The sequence below is a fragment of the Apodemus sylvaticus genome, chromosome 10, assembly GCF_947179515.1.
Source record: "Apodemus sylvaticus chromosome 10, mApoSyl1.1, whole genome shotgun sequence".
Taxonomy (NCBI): Eukaryota; Metazoa; Chordata; class Mammalia; order Rodentia; family Muridae; genus Apodemus; species Apodemus sylvaticus.
This window is the reverse complement of record NC_067481.1, coordinates 47,806,043-47,828,879: the sequence shown is the minus strand read 5'-3', so window position 1 is coordinate 47,828,879 and position 22,837 is coordinate 47,806,043. Positions and strand designations below refer to the sequence as shown.

General features: G+C 49.4%; 1 protein-coding gene across 4 annotated transcripts in view; it reads right to left on the bottom strand.

Annotated features, from left to right (window-relative positions):
- Positions 1–22,837, bottom strand: part of Rph3al (rabphilin 3A like (without C2 domains)) — a 136,849-nt gene that overhangs the window by 89,814 nt on the left and 24,198 nt on the right. For 2 of the 4 annotated variants that reach the window (XM_052195378.1, XM_052195382.1), the window contains exon 1: positions 3,427–3,830. The exons of 1 other annotated variant lie outside the window; for it this stretch is intronic. The gene's annotated coding sequence lies outside the window, so the exon portion shown is untranslated. Of the gene's footprint in view, positions 1–3,426; positions 3,831–17,018; positions 17,213–22,837 lie in introns of those variants that run through there. One more of the 4 variants, XM_052195379.1, reaches the window with a different exon arrangement.

The window sequence follows — 22,837 nt, the reverse complement described above, 5'->3', positions numbered from 1 at the left end:
CCTACCTGTCCTCAAGGGCCCTGCTCCATTCTTCAGGCAGCTGCTCCCTGCCTGCCTCAGCCATGCTAGGCCTCCTATGCCTTTCCGCCCATGGCCTTCAAGGAGCAGTAAATGCTGGACCCCTGATGGACCCATCCCTACTTAGTCACAAAGCAAAGCGGCCATCACTATCCTCTTGCCCAAGCAGCACAGAGCGGCATGCAGCCTCTGCACCATCGGCCTACAGATCCCCGAGCACTGACTATGACCAGGCCTCAGTAGCAGCTCAGGTGCTGGGGGCCTGGCAGAGGCAACTTTTCTCACAGTCCCACAGGCCTCCCACCGGGCACTCACAAGACACCTTAATATTTTTTTTTATTTAATCCTTAGATTCTTTAAGGAGCTGGGATGCCCAGGCCAGTGACCCCAAGCCCCAGCCTTCCTCTTTGTCTAACTTGAAACAAACACTTTCTTCCCAGAGTGAAAAGCTTCCACTGAATGAGATGTGAGACATTTTCCTTCTTCCTTCTCCTTTCACGCTACAAGCTCTGCTCGAGGGTCCCCAGAGGTACAGCTTGCTTTTGTCATTTCTAAAAAACCTGACACTGGGCAGGCAGGGACATAGCAATCACAGTACCCACACTCCGTGGGCAAGAATCACCTGTGACGGTACAGGAGGGAAGCCGCGAGGGCCAGTGCCGGCCAGTGCAGGCCACCCTCCAGTCCCAAAATAGCACTTGTTTCTGCTGGCACCAGACCATAGCTGTGTCCTAGGAGTGTAACCACAGAGTTGCTATGGCAAGTCTAAAAGCAGGGTGTGAGTGGGGCTGGGTTAGCTTACTGACCAGAAAGGGTCTGGAGCCATGCTCTGGTGATCTGTAAGCGGTTTTGCTAATGCATACGTGTGTGCACGCACGTGTACACACACACACACACACACATGCACCTGCAATCTCAGGGACAGAAGGTGTCCCCCAGTGGTGCTTGAAGCTGCAAGCTTCTAAGTTCTGTCTGCACTGCATATCTGTTCAGCCTCTCGTCTATCTTCACACAACTGTCCTATCTCTCTCCTCTTTCCCCCTCCCCTCTTTCTCCTCTCTTTCCTCTCTCCCCCCCCCTTCTCCTCCCTCCCCTGTTCCTCCAATCCCCACTGCTGAAGCCAGAACCCAATGTGCCTTCTCTGGGCTTTTCTAACCCCGGCCTCAGTCTGACTGTTTTCTTTTGTACTGGGGACTGAACCCACGGCCCTCTAAGCTACATTCCCAGCCTGTACTGTTTTTGTTTATGAGGCAGGAGCTTGCTCTCATATAGCTCAGGCTGGCCCAGAACTTACTGTATAGCCCAGACTAGCCCAGAACCTGCCCTCCTCCTCCCTACGCCTGGATTTGGGATTACAAGTATGCTAGAATCAGTGTCTCACTCCAGGATTTCAGTCTAGTAATTACAACTGGAACGACCCTGTGGCAAGTAAAAGTCACACGCAGAGGCACTGAAAGGTAGGACATCAGTGTATCCTTTTGAGGGACACAGTTCAACCCACAGGACAGTAGGATAGCAGAACTCAGTCTTGTCAGGGAGGTGGGGACTCAGGGCACCATGGGTCCCTTTGACTATGTGCACTAATGTATAAGGTGTTCTACAGTGTCCCTCCATCTCCTGGAGTACTAAGGGCCAAGGAAGGGCTCTGATTTCTGGGACAAAAAGGTCCCAGTTGACACATACACAAAAGGGTATACAGCTGTCACCGTAGCCCTCAGGAGAAGGAAGCAGGGAGATGACAAGTTTGAAGCTAACCTGGGCTACACAGTAGCACTGCCTCTAAAGGAAAGAAAGTCAGATGCAGGGAGAGGATCGGACAAGAGGAGAAAGGCGGGGAGCAGAGGGAGGGAGCATGAAACAGCCACCCTTGGTCACTGCATCCCCCGGGGCATCAGACAAGGATCTGCGGATTTGAATTAGAAAAAAAAATGTTTCATTAACTTACAACTGAATGTTCTATTAACCCTCGTTGTGAATGTAGACGGCACATCACCGCTACATTTGCTATGTCTTAACCATAAGATCAGGTATTTTCCCTACACAGTATAGAGCCACACAATATCTCAAAACACGCTCACGCCGCATTGCTTTAGGTTGCAGCCATGGGGGTTGGGGGACGGCTGTACAGGGACTGCTGCAGAAGCAGGAAGCCAACTTCACATCTCCAGCACCCACTTAAGAAGCAGGGTGTGTGGTATCAAGCGGCACACAGATCTATAGCCACTGTGCTGGCAGAGCGGACGAGTAGGGCGGATCCCCAGAGCACACTGGCTAGTCAACACCCTGCCGGAAAGACTAAGGAGAAACAAGAAAAGACACTGGACAAGGAATTCTGGGCTCTGCAGGCACACACACGTAACATACAAGTACACACACTCATTTGAATGCACACACACACACACACGCGCACACACACACACACACACACACGCACACACACACACACACACAGCCTACATGATGAGCCAGTGAGTTAGGTTACTTGCAACCAAGCCTGATGGCCTAGGTTCAGTCCCTGGGATCCACATGACGCAGGGAGGGGAAATGTTTCTGCAGGCTGTCCTCTAACCTGCCATATATTGTTGCATGCCCATGCATACCCACACACACTGAGTGAACAAACATAATCTGAAAAGCCCCAGTAAACAAAATAAGAACATTAATTAACCAGACTGTCAAGAAGTAGCATACATAAATATGAAAATGGGATTAGAGTTTGGCTCAACAGTCACGGGAATAACATCATGTCAGGGAAAGCAAGCCTCTGCCCAGAAAATGCTAGGTCCTCCCAGGGGCTACCACAACCTGGCTTGAGACATACTCTAAAGTGTACTAATGCTGTCTGTATGTGTCCGTCTCTGTGTCTGTGTCTGGGTGTGTGTGTGTGTCTTTGTACATGTCTCTATATGTGTGTCTGTGTGTCTGTCTTAGTGTGTCTCTGTGTATGTGTGTCTTGTGTTTCTTTGTGCATCTATGTCTATCTCCCCTCTCTCTGTCTTTCCCTGTCTCCCCTATCTGTCTCTTCTCCCTCCCCCACCCCCACCCCTGTCCTCTGTCCTCTGTGTGTGTGTCTTCTGTGTATTCCTCTCTTTGTGTATCTCCCTTCTGTGTATCTCTGTCTCCAGTTTTACCATATAATCTATGAGTCTGAAACTTTCTACAATCCTCCTGCCTGAGCTTCCTGAGTGCTGGGATTGCAGGCATGAGCCACCACACCTGGGACTCTTCATGCAGAAATACAACCCCACTTCCATGTACGTGACTTATGGGACCTGGAGAGCCCCAGGCCGACATAATTTCTGCAAAGGCAATCTGATTTTAGTTCCCACCTGGGTACTGCTTATTGAAGGAGCCAAACAGAACTCACCAGGAGACAGAAACCCCTGAAAGGAAGCCCCCTCTCCTTACCTGCCGGGTAGAGGCCGGTAGCTTGCTGGTGGCCCCCAGGTCCCTGAGTCGCCTGCCTCACCTGCACCTTTCCGAGTAGCCTCGGCTAGAAACCAGCTCTCAGGTTGTTCTCAGTCCCACCAGGCCCTTCTCCATCCTTCTTCCGCCCTGGCTCTGGCTGTTTGCTTAAAGCCGCCAAGGCAACCCTCAGCTGACCTAGCCTGCTATCTGTGGGCCAGCTGTCCCCTCGTTCCTGGAAACACAAACAGACGTTTCTCTGTTCCAGCACCAAGGTTAAGTGCCATGCTGCTGAGGAGCCAGCTGTCCACGTCTCTGAGGGCTACCTAGGACCCCAAGTAAACAAAGGTGCCCACCATGGGCATCCTCGGGGTCAGCTGCCTCGGCTCCATGCAGCTGTGGGGGCTACCCAGAATAGGACTTGAATGGGTGGGTGGGGACCAAACAAAACCAGTGGTGCCTAGTCAGGAGTTTTCAAGGTTATTTTTTAATAAGCTCCCACAAAGTAAAACCACATGTACATGTTCAACAGGACCCTGAGCTACCAAAGAGGGAGTGGCAAAGCCTTATTGGTGCTGCCTGCCCGCTGGGCATTTGCCACAAGCTGATAGCTGGCACTCACATATGCCCATGGGGATGACAGGATGACTATTCTCTTACAAAGAGACCAACCCCAGAGAGCTGCAGCCACCTGCTGGGTGCCCCAGGGCTGCCACAGTGGTCTAATTTGATTTGGGTGAGGCTGAACCCTGGGGCTTCCCCCATGCCTCTCCTCCAGGAAGACCTGGCCACTCCTAACAAAGACAATAAACCTGAGAGCTGGGGGAGGGGAGGGGAGAGGAGGGAGTTGACAAGCACCCTCGAAACACTCTGCCAGGGGCTCTCAGAACCTGAGGGGGTGGGGGTGGGGGCAGGAAGTGGCCAAAGGCCAGGGCAGATTGCAGACTGAAACATGTTACTGAGGAGGTAGGCAGTCTCAACTTGCAAGTGGCTGAGAAGAATCAGCCCTGCCAGTCAGGCAACAGGGACGTTTGCGAGCTTGCTGCAATGCTATAGTTGTCCCTCTTGGGCCCAGAAATAAGTCTGAGAAGATCACTACTTCTCTAGACTTCTGTCAACCTATTATCCTATGCGGCCAGCCTCTGGAGGCTGAGCCCTCTGTTCAGACAGTTCAGGATCAAGCCCAGTGTCACTTGGGAGTTCACAGCCATCCCTGGGCCCTGCCCACCCCCACCCCCTACCCCCCTCCTGGTGTGTATCTTTACACAGGAACAGCTGGCATCATGTCCCGAGCCCCAGCCTGTGCCTCCCACTACTCCACACTCACCACCTTATGTGTGACACTGAGAACGGAGCACAATGACAGAAAGACAATTGAACTTTATCAGAACAAAAAACCCATGCGACAGTATCAAGGTGATTAGAGACCTCACAGAATGGGAGAAATCATTTGCAAACTGGAGATGTGACATCCCCCGGGCTGTTCCTCTGAGCTCCGCACAAGGGACTCCACATGAAGGCCCGGGCGCCCAACTCCAAGCTCCCAATTCCTAGGCCTTTCCTTTCCACTTTTAGGAGTTTCCCAAAGAGGGGCATTTTTTATATATACTGGAAGAGGAATCAGCTAAAAAGACAGGCCATATGACCTTCCTAAAGGGGACAAGGGATTTGATGCAAGGCCACATCAAAAAGCCAATCGTCGGAGCTGGAGAGACAGTGACTCAGGGGTTGAGAGTGTGTCTGGCTCTTACAGAAGACCTGAGTTCAGTGTCTTGGCACCCACGTGGCTCACAACTGCCTGTAACTCCAGTTCCAGGGGATCAGATGCCTCTGCTGACACCTGCACTCATGTGCACTCCCCATCCCCACATACATACACAGTTAAAAAGTAAAGTAAATCCCCTGGTGGGCATGGAGCTACAGGTATAATTCAAGCACTCAGGAGGCCGAGGTGCCGGGGCTGCAAATTCTAGGCTAGCCTGGACTACACGGTGAGAACCTAACTCAAAACAAAACAGGACAGAACAACAAAAACCAACCAACCAAACCAACTAGGCCCATCTCCAGAGGTGCCAGGAGCCTGAACATCTAGAGCTACTTTGAAGAGGACTCTGCCCACCTGGTCACTTTCTGGTTTTTCTTGAGTCTCTTACTACTCCCAGAAACTTGATTAATGAATCCTCAGCCCTGAGCAGTCAGCCCTGGAGGATCATGACACTGCATGGGTGAGTAAAGGTGTCTGCGGAAGCCCATCTGCACATTCACCCGCTTGCCCCAGACAGAGGCTGAGGCTCAAGATTAGCACAGGACTAGAACATAGAGGACACCAAAGGTATGCCTGTTATTGGTTAGAAGATCTGCCATTCAGCAGTGCTTACTGTACCGAGCTCAGTGCCAAGAGCATTAAATAAACACCTCCTTTACATTTCAAAGCAACCTCGGAGTCGGTTCTTAGCATCTCCTCTTGATATCTGGGCAAACTGAGCTCAGAGGCCACATTCTTACCAAAGGCACGTGGTGGTGAGTCGCAAGATGTGAACTCCAAGTTCAACCTCTTAGCCACAGGTGAAGGATTTTGAGCACCATTGGAGGACTTTCGGCAGCAGGATGATGAAGGGGCTTAAGAAGGGGGGAGTATAGGGGGTTATGTGAGTGTGGCTAGGCGGCGTGGGGGAAGGTGTCCAGGCGGGCCCTTGCCTGGGCACCTCTGCCCCCGAGGGACCACACACACACAGACATGGTATAGAATAGAGTTTATTCAGAATAGGGGATGGGGGTTAGTGGTAGAGAGAGAGAGGTAGAGAGAGAGACAGAGAGAGAGAGAGAGAGTGAGTGTGTGTGTGTGTGTGTGCGCGCGCGCGCGCGCGCGCGCGCGCGCGCGTAGGGAGTGGAGGCCGGCCATGACCACGTGGATGGGGGGGAAGAGCCCCAGGGACAGAGAGGTGAGAGAGTATGGGAGAGAGGAGAGCAAAGAGAGAGAGGAGGAGCAAGTAGCCCCTCTTATAGTGGGCCAGATCTCTGGGGCGGGGCATACCTGGCTATTGCCAGGTAGGTGTGGGGTGGAGCTTAGACAAAACCCCAACAACGGGGGGCATCTGAAAAAACTCAGCACTACCTGCTATAGGTCTGGTGTGCACACATCCACGTGCACACACACACATCAAATAAATGCAGAGACACAAACAAAAACCTACATGGATTACACACAGAGCAAATAAATGTAAGCTTTAATCCCTACAGCTCACAAAAAGGAAGACAGACCTAACTCCACAAAGTTGTCCTTTGACCTCCACATGTGCCGGTGCATACTGTGACACACATGCCCGTGCCCTGACATTGTGCATACACACAAATAAATAACAGTAATAATAATAATATATTTATATATGTTATATTGTGATTTTATATATGCAATATTATAATTATATATATAGTATCTAATAGATAATTGTTTTGTTTTTTGTTTTTTGTTTTTGTTTTTTCAAGACAGGGTTTCTCTGTATAGGCCTGGCTGTCCTGGAACTCACTCTGTAGACCAGGCTGGCCTCGAACTCAGAAATCCACCTGCCTCTGCCTCCCAAGTGCTGGGATTACAGGTGTGCACCACCACTGCCCGGCAAATTATATTGTTATTATTAGATTAAGGGCTTGGGATGGCTCGGCAGGTAGAGGTCCCAGCTGGCGAGGCTGGCAATCTGAGTTGGATTCCTGAAGCCCTAAAAGTGAAAAGGTGCGAACCAGCTCCCAAGTTTGTCCTCTGACTTCCACAAACACCCAACCACAGGGTATACCTGCTCTCTCTACAAGAATAAACATCGTTTTAAATTATTTTTTGTTTTTCAAGACAGGGTTTCTCTGTGTAGCCCTGGCTGTTCTGGAACTCACTCTATAGACCAGGCTGGCCTTGAACTTGGAGCTCCGTCTGCTTCTGCCTCCCAAGTGCTGGGATCAAAGGCATGGGACACCATGCCTAGTTGTTATTTAATTTTTTAATTATAAAAAGCTGTACAATGACCAACGAGCACATGAAAAGATGTTCAGCATCATAATATCTTATTAGGGAATTACAAATCTCAACCACGATGATAATATCTATTTGAACAGCCAAAATCTCAAAATTGGCACCAAATGCCAGTGAGTAGAGTGAGCAACTCGAATTCTGTGACTTACTGTAAGGTTGTACGCACTGTCTAGCGAGGCTCCCGGGATCGGCCTGACTGGGGTGCTGAGAGACGAAGTCAGGGTCAGACACATATGGACGGAGAGCTGGATCAGGTGACCTGGGGCCTCTGAGGGAGAAACTGTAGCAGCCGGGCACAAATAGAGTTGAACAGATGGGCTTATTTTGTGCAGATGCGTCGAGGGGGCGGGACTATTGCATGCAGATAAACAAGGAGGCGGAGTTTCTGGTGCACAGCTGGATCAAGGGGGCAGGCTTAGCTAAGCACAGTAGAAGTCTCTATTGAGCAGCCTTCAGGTGGTAAATATGAGGACGGGGAGGCTTTGCAACTCTCACAGGTCCTTGACATGGCTGTGTCCGCGTTAACAATACACGTTTACTCAGGGCATCCTCCACTCCCCACAGGTACAGCTGATTTGGAAAGGTGTTTCTTACAGAATTAAACACCCAGTAATTACTCTGCATGAGAAATGTTCCTAGCCCTGAAATGAACTCCTGAAACCACAGACAGCATCAGACACTCCCCAACCCTCGGTGATGCCGGAACCCACAGATAGGATCAAACTCTATACATGCTGCTTTTGTTCCTATAGAGACCAACCAATGATAAAGTTTAATTTAGAAATTAGACTCAGTAAGAGATTAACAACAAGCCAGGTGTGGTAGTGCGCATCTATAATCCCAGCACCTGGGAGGCTGAGGTTTGAAAGTTCAAGGCCAGCCTGGGATACATAGGGAAACCATGTCTGGGGAGGAGGGCAAGGTTAACCATAACCATTACCAGTACATAGACCATTCTGGGCTGGAGGTGGATCAGGACATAACCTGTTTGCTAAGCACGTGTGAAGACTGCAGTTTAGATTCTGAGGGCCCATGTAAAAAGCTAACTGGGCACGGAGAGCCACCTGTTAGCCTAGCCTAGCAGCTGGCAGAGACGAGCTGCCCCAGGGTGCCTGGACCTGGTGAGAAACTGCCTCAGTAAACCAGATGGAACGTGTTTGACGAAGACGCCGATGTCAAACCTTCCACATGTGCACTACTCGGACCCAGGCACTTAAAAACACAGGCTGAAGAGGCGTCTCGGTGCCTTAGAACACTTATTTGCTACTCTTTCAGAGGACTCCAGGGGACTCAATTTCAGTTCCCAGCCCTCACACCAGGCAGCGCACAATTGCCTCTACCTCCTTCTCCAGGAGACGGGACACCCCCTTCTAGATGTCATAGGCACCTGCACAAGTCTGTGTGTCTGTCTGTCTCTCTATCTCTCAAACACACACACAAGTACAAATAAACCTTAAAATATTTTAAAATAAAATTATAATAATGTAGCCAGGCAGTGGTGGTGCACACCTTTAATCCCAGCACTTGAGAGGCAGAGGCAGGTGGATCTCTGAGTTTGAGGCCAGCCTGGTCTACAGAGTGAGTTCCAGGACAGCCAGGACTACAACCCTGTCTCAAAACATCAAAAAAAAAAAAGTAAAAAATTATAATAATGTATGCAATAAAGGGTATATTATATTCTCCTTCCCCTTTCAGTTCACCAGTAGTAACTGGAAACACTGAAGCAGCCCATGGACAGGACACCAGGAGGTTACAGCTTTACTGGTGTAACCAGTAAAAGGAGGCGGAGTGGTGTTTATACAAAAAAATAGAAAATTATGCCCACACCATTACTATACTGATCTATATAAAAGCTTCACTCAGAATTTAAAAAACAAAAACAAAAAAAAAACAAAAAAAACCAAAAACCCAAGACAGTCTTCAAAGAGGTAAGTGAAACATGGTGCAGCCCTCCAGTGAGCCGTTAGCTGCAGGAGGAGCGCCACACTGGCTGAGGCACCCTGCAATTGCGGCTCCTGTGCAGGGACTGGAAACTAGACCTGTTCGTCCCTCCAGGCCACTCTGGAGGTAAGGCGTCAAGGAGGACTGTTACACCCTGTACTGATGTCACCTTATTTCCCTAACTGGACAATAAATAACCACCACTCAACTGGGCATAAAGCAGGAGCACAGAAACTCCTACTGCAAAATCCTTCTTCCCAAATGGGGAACATTAAACTCAAGTAAGCAGTTAACTTTCTTTAGCAATCAACTCTTTTTTTTCATTGTAAGGAATGTTTTTTATAATTTTTCAAAATTCAGTTATGTGCCACAGTGATAGATCATTTGTTTGGTAAGTGCAGGGCCCTGGGTTAAACCTCGGCACACACACACACACACACACACACACGCACACACACGCACGCACGCGCGCGCACACACACACACACACACACAGCAGGGGCTGAGGGTGTGGCTCAGTTGGGAGAGCACCTGTCCCATCAGATCCCCAGCACTGCAGAGAGAGCGCAGCCTGTTAGCACATCCCTGCAACCCCAGAACTTGGGGAGTCTGCGGTAGAGGCTTGAAGACTGTAAGGTCAACGTCATTCTCAGCTACACAGTAAGTCTGAGACTCGCCTGGGGGAGGAGGAGGAAAGGAAGGGAAAAAAAAAAGAGAGTGGGAAGGGGGAAAGGAAGAAGTGGGGGGGGGAGGGAATAAGAGGGAGGGAGGAAGGAGGAGAGGGGAGAGAGGAAAAGGAGAGGGGGAACAGACAATCTCTGCTGTCTTTCCATATATGTATAACATATATATGGGCACACATAGATATATACACATCCCTTCACAAATGAGCACACATATACATTTCATTCTATATAATTATATACTTATTTGCTTCTAGTATATACTATATACTATATAATAAGTATATACTAATTATATGCTTATTATTACTCTAGCTGTCTATAACTCTAGCTCTTTTCCCCCCATTACCTTGAAGCAACACAAAGCAGCACACTTAACTGCCAGGCTCTTCCCATATGCAGCTGAGGTCACCCACTGCCTTAGATTGGTGTCTACTGCTGTAATAAGGACCATGATCAAAAACTACGTGGGAACGAAAGGGCTTATGGGCTTACGTATCCCAGGCTATAGTGTACTGAGGGAAGCTGAGGCAGAACTGACTCAGAGGCCATGGAGGGGTGCTGCTGACTGGCTTGATACTCGAGGCTTACTCAACCCTGCTTTCTCATAGCACCCAGGACCATAGTGGCCTGGGCAACTGTCAATCAAGAAATGCTCCCAGACTTGACTATGGGCAACCAGATGGGTCTATTTTTCTGAACTGAGGTTCCTCTTCCCAGATGACTAATTTGTGTCAACTTGACAAAGAGCTAAACAGGACACCTGTGAAAATTGTTCCTCTATTTTTTCCCTGAAAACCCCACAAAATCACGTCCATCAGGAGGTTCCACTTCCCCTATTCGCTTTAAGAACACCTGGGGAAATCCCAGGCCATTCAGAATCCGCATTGCTGACAAGCCATCAAAGTAAAAGAAAACCCATCACTCCACAGAAGCAGCATGGGCCATTCCAGAGGAAACATGGGGTGTGTGCTCCAGCTGGACACAGAGTCAGTAGCCCCCCCTCAATGGTACTGAATGTCTGCTTCACATGCTTACGAATGCAGCAGCCTAACCTTAGGGTTTGGATGCAGATTCTGTATCTCAGCATCTCCAGGTAAACAAAGCCCCAAGATACACAGCGGGAGGCGCGATGAGCATCTATGAGCACCCCATCCCAGAGAGGCCACCCCGATGAAAAGGTGCACACTGTCCCAAAAGAGAAGGGAAACCGACATAGAACAGATGCTCTCCCAGAAGCAAGTGAAGAAAGAAAAACCTTCGTGGGAAGAGGTTCAGCACAAAATAAATATGGGTAGGACTAGTTTGTTTGTAAGAGTTATTGTCAGGCATGGTGGCACACACTGGTGATTCTGGCACTTGGGAGACTGTAGCCGCTGGCGGTCTACAGAGGTGGGTTGGTCTCTGTGAATTCTAGGCCAGCTTGGTCTACGTAGCTAGTTCCAGGACCATCATGGCTATATGTAAAGAGATCCTGTCTATTAAAAAGAAAGAAAGAAAAAAGGAGTCCGTGGCCACGGCAACCTGAGTTATCCATTAAGCTCAAGGCCAGCCTGAGCGGCGTCAAGACACCCTGCCTCTATGTGAAAGTGAAAGGGGCAAAGAGGACTTGCCTGCCATGCGAAACCCTGGGTTCAATCCCTGGCTCTGCAGACAAAAGAAAGTTTGTCCCCAGCTGGGCGTTGGTGGCGCACGTCTTTAATCCCAGCTCTTGGGAGGCAGAGGCAGGCGGATTTCTGAGTTTGAGGCCAGCCTGGTCTACAGAGTGAGTTCCAGGACAGCCAGGGCTATACAGAGAAACCCTGTCTCGAAAAAAACAAATAAAATAAATAAAATAAAGTTTGTCCCCCACCCCCCACCCCAATGTGGCAAGGGTAAAATGTTTGCTTAGCATGTTCAGGGCCAGGAGCTCAGTTCTAAGTAGCACACATAAACAAGGGTTCCATCTAAAAATGAACAGGGTGCCATTTCAATCAAACATTCCCACATGTGTTTCATCCCACATGTGCCTCCAAAGATTAAGAACAGCTGCTTCATCCAAGTCCAGCAGTGGTCTCCCTCCCAGCTCATCTGTCATATATGTTAATCGCTGCAACAGTCATACATGCCAATCATTGCAACCCCCCACCCCCACATGTGCCAATCACTGCAACCCCTTCCCCACATGTGCCAATCACTGCCTCTATCACATTTGGGAGGGCCACCTGCAGTGCACCCACCTCTCAAAGTCCATTTGAGTATCATTCCCCAAGTCTTTAGTTTTTATACTTCGGTCTTTATCTGACAGCATCCTAGAGAGAAGTAGCCAGCCACTTCTCTCCATGTCCCATGTGGTTCCTGAGTCACAGGCTCCTCCTTCCACGAACACTCACAGTTCTGCCATGCCATCAGAGGCCGTAGTTTTAGATCAGACCCTGAGGGCTCCTGGATCAGAACCTAAGGCTCTGGTCTTACTTTTAGCACCAGTTTTTCCTGGGAAACTTGTCAGTAAATCCAGTGCATAGCCTTAGGAGCTGAATGCCATGGCTTTGCTGGGCAGGCCCATGCTGGGTGTGCCAGGTGATGGCCTAATAACACTTGCCTTTCCCTTACAGAGCCCACCTACACCTTATGCCCTCCAGCAGACAGGAGCCTCGGCACTGGCAAAACAGTCCCTTGTGAAATGTGTACTAGAATACGCGTTGTAACTCCTCCCGAGCCTCTCCCCAGGGGGCCAGGTCTCTGTCCCAGCTTTTGAAAAGATGATCAGCATCTTCAGTGTATCTTTCTTTCACTTCAACTTACTCTATTTCTGGAAGTCATTGGTTTTTTTTGTTTTTTAAGTAACCACTTTTAACAATATAGCAGGTGTTGTATGGATCTTACCATATCATACAGTCAGGTGTGGTGACATATGACTGTAATACCAGCAGTCATGAGGCAGAAACAGGAAGACTGACAATTCAGGGCCAGCTTGGGATACCCAGTAACTTCCAGGCCAGCTTGGACTATAGAAATCTGGTCTTAAAAAAGCAGATAAACGGGCTGGAGAGACTCACTGACTGCTCTTCCGAAGGTCGTGAGTTCAAGTCCCAGCAACCACATGGTGGCTCACAACCATCTGTAATGGGATCCGATGCCCTCTTCTGGTGTGTCTGAAGACAGCTATAGTGTACTCACATATAATAAATAAATTAATTTTAAAAAAAGAAAGAAAAAGCAAATAAACCTTAAACTTGGCTATTCAAAAACATGTTTTTCCTGCTTCATAGGTTAAAAACAAAAACCAAACCAAACCAAACAACAACAAACAACCCACTGTAAATAATAACAACAACAAGAACAAATAAAAAATCTTCCCCAACGGGAAGTATCTTGTTTGCTGTCAACACACATCTCTGCCCTGTCATTCCATTCTGAGAACTTTGATGTTGATGGACAAGGACCCTCATCTCTCTAGACATGGAGTGCTTTGTTTCTTTCTCTAATGTCCCCCAAGTCACCACCATTCCTCCCTAGGGACGCAGATGTCTTTCTTTGCTTACTTGCTAATTTCCGCAAGATCGCCGGGAAGAAGGTTCACCTCTACTGTGTCTGCTCTGAACACTAGTGTGTGTGGCAGGGACACAGGATGATTCTGGAATGAAGCAGGCAATAATGTGAATAAATGCTGCGACTGTGTGGCCTAGGGCATGGGGAAGGCACAGTGACAGAAGACCCCCACCCTGCTGCAGTCCCAGGATCTATGGGGGAGGGGGGAGGAAGAAGAGGAAGAAAAGGAGGAAGAGGAAGAGGGTGAAGAAGAGGAGGAGGAGGAAGAAGAGGAAGAAGAGGAAGAGGAGGAGGAAGAAGAGGAAGAGGAGGAGGAAGAGGAGGAGGAAGAGGAGGAGGAAGAGGAGGAGGAAGAGGAGGAGGAAGAGGAGGAGGAAGAGGAGGAGGAAGAGGAGGAGGAAGAGGAGGAGGAAGAGGAGGAGGAAGAGGAGGAGGAAGAGGAGGAGGAAGAGGAGGAGGAAGAGGAGGAGGAAGAGGAGGAGGAAGAGGAGGAGGAAGAGGAGGAGGAAGAGGAGGAGGAAGAGGAGGAGGAAGAGGAGGAGGAAGAGGAGGAGGAAGAGGAGGAGGAAGAGGGCAGTTTCCTTGAAGTGGAGGCACCTGCTAGACATCGGGCAGTGGGCTGGCTTTCCGGGGTTTGGGGGGTGGGTAGCTATCCTCCCAGAGGCTGGGGTGGGGGGAGCCTATTGGTAAGCCAGAAAGGGACACAGAGAACTCGGTGGGCATGAAGGAAACCCATTGGCATGGGAGTGGCTAAACCAGCCTGAGTTCACCAGGCTCTAGGCACCAACTCTGGGCAGAGCGGGGGCTCCAGAGAGCTATGAAAACAGCGAGGCTGCCCCAATCCTCAAGCTTCCCCAGAAGTAAGGCTGCACATAAGAGAGGATGTGGCCCTCTGTGCACGTTATTTAACATCCAGGTCAAGGTGGGCAGCCAGGCAGGGGTCAAGTGACCAGCTCCATCACAAGCATCACAAAAGGAAAATGTCTACACCAATCCCTTAGATGCTGGGATTATTTTAAAAATTAAAATAATGCCTTTAATCCCAGCACTTCAGTGGCAGAGGCAGGTGGATCTCTGAATCTGGTCTACAGAGTAAGTTCTAGGACAGCCGGAACTACACAATGAAACCCTATCTTGTAAAACCAAAATGGCAACGACGATTATTTTCCCACACTAAGGTATCCACTCCCAGAAATATCTTCCAGTCAGGCCCGAGTAGAGCTCAGGCTCCAGCTGACACCACCCTTACATTTTACCTACAGCACCAGTCAAATCATCCCTCCAAAACGTCTCCACCTGGGACACACAGCACCTGCATCACAGCCCAGCACCCTGCAGCGGCGGCCCCCACATTCACAGAGGAACAGGATGAGTTATGTTCCCGGCTAGAAGATGTGTCCATGTCTGGCTACTAGGGACCACACAGGCAGCCAGTTGGGACTGGGTCCCTGCTGCCCTGTATCACAGAGACTAGGCAGGCCTCCCCTTGCTGCCTGGCGTAGAGAAGCCCTCAGTGGTAAAGGGTGAATGCTTGGGGGTGTTGAAGCAATGTTGGTGCCTGACCTGGGGGACTCCCTACATGGAGAGGAAGAAATGGGACAGTGATAAACAAAACAACAACAAGAACAACAAAAAAGTGACCCAGGTGCACACAGGCCCCGCTGATGAATGAAATCCGGACCTGGGCTCTCAGCCAGGCAGGGCTGTCCCAACCAAACCCAGGCAGGAAACTGCACACTTCCTGGTCTAGCCACAGAAAAGCTTCCTTCAGTTCACCCCACCCACTTCCCTCACAGCATTCCAGAACATTCTGTGCTAGGCCTGGAGGCACCAGGGGCCGTCACTGTGCGGCCCTCCCCCCCGCCCCATCCTTTTCACAGGACATCCCAGAGAGCCCCCCACCCCCCACCCCCCCACCCCCCACCCCCCCCCCCCCCCCCCCCCCCCCGCCCGCAGGCTCCTGATCTGCAACTCTGCTCGGCAGGCTTTGTAACCCACAGACCAAGGCTGGTCTCATCTGCCTCAGACCTGATTCTGTCCAATCCTTCCAGCCACAAGCCAGCGTCAGGGGCAGATGACCTGAGGGAGGTGGCCCTAGTTTGACCTTATCATAGAACTTTTACTTAGATCCCGGCTTGCCATTCTGACTTCAAGTGCTGGTACCCTTCACAACGAGACTCTTCAAGAACAATCATGACTTAGTCTTCTCTTCAGACTCCTTCAGGGGCTCCTGATGCCTCCTGAGAGTCTACACTCGGGGACTGGTGGCTCTTTATAATACAGGTCAATTCCCCCTCCGGTCCCTACAGGTCTTACACATTACAGTTCAGATGGACTACGCCTCTAGGAACCGGTCTTTCTCCCCTTCCAGCTCCCCCTCATCGGTCCTGCCCTCCCCAGCCGGCCTTCCCATTCCACTTAGCTTTTTGCTTTGTTCTAGAAGACTGCTGCCAAGCCTCGGAGGGTCCAGTACTGTTATCCTTCATTCCATATTTTCCTTTAAATCAATTCATGCTTTTACTCAAATTTGTTTGAGTAAAACTTTTCAAAGGAAACTTTTCTTCTCCACAAGTAAAAAACTATATCATTTGTATAAAGAAAAGACTGTGTGTGTGGGGGGGTGTTACTAATTACATTAAAATACAAGGTTCTGGGTTCAAATTTCAGTGTGGCAAAACAAAATGCCCACAGTGGCAAATGATTGGTAAAACACCTTAAAAGGCCATCTCTCAGTCTGCTAGAGGCAGGTGAATTTCTGAGTATGAGGCCAGTGTGGTCTGTATAGTAAGTTCCAGGACAGTCAGGGCTACACAGAGAAACCCTGTCTTGAAAACAAAATTTAGCTGTATTCTAATAAACATGCCTTTTCCTTGAATATTTCTTTTTTGTCTCTGTGACCCTTGGCTTTTGGCCCCATCTCACAGTTATCTGGGGGATTTTTTTTTTTCAGTTTTATGATAGCTGACCTCAAAGGTAACACCAGGCATATACATCCTAATGCGTCTCTCACTCCTACACAGAGCTCAGATTGTCACAAACATGCGTCCAATAGAGGAGTCTGGATTGCCAGCTGCATAGCCCCCTTCTCTGCCTGGCCCTTGGTCCACCTGCTGCCCCAACTTTCCACCAAAAGTCAGAAGCCATCCACCCAGGGCCTCACATCTGTCCCGTCCACTGGAGTATAAAGGGTGGTACAGATAGAATACAGCATCTGAGGTGGAGGCTCCTGGCTCTCCTCCAGCTCACTGCCTTTCTACTGCCAGGCAAGTCTCTGTGAACCATTTACCAAATACTCTCCCAGCCTGGCACACCCCTTCCCCACAGCAGAGTCTGGAAAAGCCCCTGCAGGCACCAGACAGGCACGACACACAAAGATAGCTTTGTGGGTCCTTAGGACCAGGAGAACCAGAAGCACCTACCAGGAAGCAATGGGCCCAGCCGAGAGAGGGTTCCAGGGAGCCCCAGCAAAAGGAAGGCCTCCCTTGTGTGGTGGTTGCCAAGGGCGACCCAGGTGCTGCACATCAACATTTGAGCCACTCTGACTTAACTCAATAAGTAACAGCTCTGCAAGGCCCAGCTGGAGCCAAACCCAGGCCTGGATTCTCTTTCCCTAGTGCAGGGAAGCTGGACCACACTACCCCACCTGCATTGTACTGGAGACCAAGTCCCACAGTGGCAGCGGCTGACAAACAATTGTAGGATGTTTCCCATCCAAGGCAGGACCTTCAGGGACAGCTTACATCCCCCGGGGGATATGTTTTCAGTCTGGACACATACAAATTGCAAAAGTTTGTCATTTCTTGTGACAAGATCTTGCTGAATAGCCCAGGCTGGCCTAGAACCCAGGATCCTATGCTTCAGCCTTCAAAGTGATTGGAATTATAAGCATGTGTGACCTGCCAGCACTGAAGGGTTTGTTTGTCAGTTGTTGTTAGAAAGGGCTTAGCTTCTAGACATTTCTCAAAAATTATTATCAGTCCTGGTGGGAACCAAACTGTGGGCTTCCCAGAGTCTCCAGTGCCAGCAGGGGAGCCTCTGGCTGTGGCTTCTTGGGAAGAAGGTAAACTGAGACCTTGATCATTTGACTAGTGCAGTAGAAGGACAGACTCGCAAAAGCAGCTAGCACAGCACAGGGGCAGCGAGGCAGCCTCCTGCAGCCGGAGTGTGGTCCAGCCGTTATGGCTACGGTTGAGTCTGGAGGGTGACAAGTACCTCACTCCTGACCTTTTCATAACAGACAATCTAGTAAAGGAAGAAAATGTTTTCTACCAACCTTATCCCCATGGAGATTAAAAAAAAAAAATTCTAAGAAGAGAGAACAATGGACACAGCTTCTCAAACAGAGTTCCAAGAAGCCTGCGCTGGCAGGATTTGTGTCAACTTGACACAAGCTAGAGTCATCAGGGATCTAGGAGCCTCGGCTTTGGAAATGCCTCCGTGAGATCCAGCTGTAAGATATTTTCTCAATTGGTGATCAATGTGAGAGGACCCAGCTCATGGTGGGTGGGGTCATCCCTGGACTGTGAACCCAGGACCACCAACCCAGTGATGGCCAAGCCAATGGTTAGCTCCCCTCCATGGCTTCTCTTCCTGTCTCCAGGCTCCCGCCCTGTCTGAGCTCCTGTCCTGACCTCCTTTGCTGATGAAGCACAGTGTGGAAGTGTAGGCTGAGTACACCCTTTCCTCCCCAACCTGCTTTTGGGTCACGGTGTCTCATCATAATAGAAACCCTAACTAAGGCAGAACCCAAGAACGCTGATACGGTCCGAGGATGCTGTGGAAGATGGGAAGGGAGTGAGCAGCTTCCCAAACCAACCACAGGGCCATGTGTGATGGCGCATGCCCAATCCCAGCACTTGAGAGACAGAAGCAAATGGATTTCTGTGAGTTTGAAGCCATCCTGCTACACACCCTGAGTTTTCAGGCTTCACAGTAAGACCTTGTCTTAAAAATAAAACAAAGCAAAAACCAAAGAAACAACCCAGCCAGTTCAGCCTTCCAGATAAGACTCAATTGAAGAAGAGAGCCCAGAGTTTAGAATGCATCTCAGTGGGCTGGACTGTAGCTCCTCGAGAGCCTTACCCTAGTACACAGAGACCCTAATTCCATTTCCAGACAGAAAATTAGAAAACATCATGACAGTCTCAGTTGTCAAGCACTGGATTAAAAAGCAGTATTAGAAGACATACCCCCTCCTCTGGTGCACCTGCGATGGCTTTTCCAGAAAGCTTAGGTCAGGAGGGTTTGACTTACTGAAGGATTAATCCCTCCATAGATTTGAAATACGATGGCATTACATCAAGGTGACAAAGTGGGAGGTGGGGCCTTGCTAGAGAAAGCAGGTCACAAAGGGTGTGTCCTGGGGGCTGTATCTTGCCCGGAACCCTTCCTACATTACCTTCCCCTCTGTACCCCTAAGAAGTAAAGAAAGTGCTGGGTGGTGGTGGCGGCGCACGCCTTTAATCCCAACACTTGGGAGGCAGAGGCAGGAGGATTTCTGAGTTCCAGGCCAGCCTGGTCTACAGAGTGAGTTCCAGGATAGCCAGGGCTACACAGAGAAACCCTGTTTGAAAAACCAAGGAGGAGGAGGAGGAGGAGGAGGAGGAGGAGGAGGAGGAGGAGGAGGAGGAAGAGAAGGAGGAGAAGGAGGAGAAGAAGGAGGAGGAGGAGAAGAAGGAGGAGGAGGAGAAGGAGGAGGAGAAGGAGGAGGAGAAGGAGGAGGAGGAGGAGGAGGAGGAGGAGAAGAAGAAGAAGAAGAAGAAGAAGAAGAAGAAGAAGAAGAAGAAGAAGAAGAAGAAGAAGAAGAAGAAGAAGAAGAAGAAGAAGAAGAAGAAGAAGAAGAAGAAGAAGAAGAAGAAGAAGAAGAAGAAGAAGAAGAAGAGGAGAAAGCTATTGCCACGTGCTTCCCTTGCCACGATGTTCCATCCATGGGCCGAATGATGCATCAAACTCTCTGAAACCATGAGCACAAATAAACTCTCTCCCTCTTTAAGCTGTCTTTCTTGGGTATTTGTTACAGCAGCAAGAGAAAAAAGCAACTGATACTAAGACCAGAAGAGAAAAACAAAAACCCAGTGAAGGTGAGCGCAGTTCCCAGGGCTTGTGGGTGCAGCTGCCACAGGGCTGCTGACTAGGGAGCAGCTGAGCAGGGGGCTCCTTCCTTGTCAGGGCTCAGCCCGGCAGCTCTGTCCACTCCCTGCAGGTCCACCCACCAGACAGACCTGTCCACAAACTGTCGGTGACACCAACATCTGGTCACGATCTGAGCCAAGATGAGCATCCCAAAGAGACCATGAGCCTGGCAAGGAGAGGTATCAGAGGCCAAGTGGAGCTAGGGGCCAGCATCCTGGGACACAAGCATGTTAGGGAAAAGCTATTTCCCCTGAGCATAGCAGCTGATTGCATGTAAAGGTTCCATGTGAGGAATTTCCCATACAGGGGGGTGGGAAGCCTCCATGAGAAGGCCTAGGATGGCCCTGACAGGAAGGCATGAAGATTGCTAGCATTCACACTGTACACCACAGAACTGTGGCAACACTAAGCAGACGACAGCCTTAATTTAACACTAGCAGCAAGGTCCAGACAGATGTGCATCTTGAGCTGGGAAGACAATTCTACTTTTAGCAAAGCAAAGGCCAGGTTCTCTGCTAGCTCTAGGTGATGGACATCCATTTTGCCTGCCCAGCGTCCTTCTTTAGGTTTAAGTAACCATGTCATCTTTCTGGAGAAGGTAAACTGTCCCCTGCTTCTTCCTCCTTAGGGGTGGGTATGCCTGGGGAACCTATTAAGATATCCATTACCCTTCTCTACTTCCTGGAGAGGGGCTGGCTCAAGGCTGTGCTTGTGACCTAGGCCAAGGTGTGTCTTCCCTGGGTTACTGGGAAGTATACCTTTTGTGACAGCGAGCTGTGGTAACAGTGTTGTCAAAAAATGAGTGATACACACAGCATCTTGGTGTGTAGTGTCCACATGGGAAGTGAGTGGAGTGTAGAGACTGCCAGGGGAAGTGTGTGGTAGACAGGTGGCTGTGTGGGAAGCAATCACTGCCAATGGTGCTGGTGTGGGAAATCCTGCGGCCATCTTGCCGCCTCTCAGAAGCAGCCAATCTGGAAATGATGCCCTGGGGAAGCCAACAGAAGGGGGTGAATACACCTGAAGATATTGTCAGTCACTGGGTGCAGCCAAGCCTGACCCACTTTTACAATTGCCAGATTCTCAGAGTCCCATTTTTTTACCTCAGGTAGTTTGAGCTGGACTCTTATTTGTGATTGATCACGGACTCTGAGAAAATCACCTAGGAAGAATTGAGAAGGCAGAACTCATACACATGCTAAATGGATTCAGCTCTGGGGAGAGCTGTCTGCTCCTGCAGCTAACTGTCTTCTGAGGCTTGGCTCAGAGATACCACAGCGGAGATCGTCTTCCTTCCAATCTCCAGCGTTCATTCTTTGGCTGCCTTTGCTCCTTTGCTGTAGCCATGGGGCCCAAAGAGAGCGCCAGCTCCTGGACAGTATCACCTGCTCTCTTCAGATTATACCTATGTCTCTCTCCAGTGATTCCCCAAGAGAGATCCTGTCCTGGGCTCATCCCAGACCTGGCCCGCCTCCCAGGTTGTACGTCGAGACTGTGTCATCCACTTCTGACCACCCCTCATTTTCCAGAGAGTGCACCCACAACGATCATGACAAAAAAGCAGACTTGCTGAAGGATCCTGAGTGTTCTGGCTTGACACACTGGCTTAAGAACCTGCCAGTCCTTTCCCAAGGAGGAAAGAGCATCGGACAGTTTATCTTCTCCAGGAGGATGGCATGACTATTTATACCTGAAGAAGGAAGCTTGACAGTCAGAATGGATGTCCACCACATACCGACTGCAGAGGCCCTGACCTTTGCTTTGCTAAAGGTAGAATTCTCTTCCCAGACCAAAATGCGCGGTCACCAGCACAGGGTTCCACCGTCAGTCACTGCTTGCTCGGTCTCTAAATAGAAAATCAAATGCTAAAGTGCTCAATCCACCAATATGCCAAGTTCACAAGAAGGAGGCAAACACGATAAGCAGCAATTCACACAGGAAAAATAGGTAATTTGACAATTAATACATGTAGGGAATGAGCTTGCTAGCTTACACACTATGACACTTTAAAAAGCTCAAGAGAAGGCTGGGAAGATGGCTCGGTAAATAAAAATCACTTACCATGCCAGCCTGAGGACCTGAGTTTGAATCCCCAGAACCCATGTAAAGGTCAGATACAGAAATACAATCATCTATCATTTCAGAGCTCCTGAGGAGAAATGGAAGGTGGAAACAGGAGAACCCCACCCCCACACATACACCTTAGTTACTTATCTCAATGCTACAACGAAATTCCTGTGATTCTTTGAATGAGAATAGCCCCCAAAGCATCTCATATATGTGATGCTTGGTTCTGGTGTGGTGGAACTGTTTGGGAAGGATTAGGAGGTGTGGCCTTATTGGATGAGGTGTGTCATGGCTGGGGGGAGGGGAGCATGGATCAGAGGTTTCAAAATCCATGGCATTCAAATTAGTTCTCTCTCTGCCCCCTACCTGCAGATAAGGATATAATCTCTCAGCTGGTGCTCCAGGGCCATGCCTGCCTGCCTGCTGCCATGCTCCCAGCCATGATGGTCGCAGACTCACCCTCTGAAACTGTAAGCCCAATAAACTCTTTTCTTCTATAGGTTGCCTTGGCCATGGTGTTTTATCACTGTGGAAAAGCAGGACACTAAAATTATATATATTCTAAATATCCCCTGTTCTTCTCTGCTCTTGACATTTTGGTTAGTCTCTGTTTTTTCTGATCTTATTTTTATGGGCTTCAATTTAATTACATAAGCTCACAGAAACAAATAATATAAATGTGTCTGTGCACATACTATTATCTATACAATGTCTGGTACATAGCACCAACTTTATCTTATTTTTTTTATAAATGCATTTCTGTATATTTCTTATACATGACATGTGGAGAAACAAATATTCTCTGGGCGTCCTCAGTTTTCACATGCAATGGGATGGAGTCCTGAGTGGATAGATAAGTACATAGATGGATAACAGGAAAAACAGAAAAACAGAAGACACAGTCTTTGCCTGAAAATGTCAGAGTACGGTTGGGCCTTGGGAAGAACCGGGTACCAGCAATCAGAGGCCAGGCTATTCACGAGGAGCTTGTCAGGGACTCTACTGGGAGTGGGAAGCCACCCACATAGCCACCCCTCCC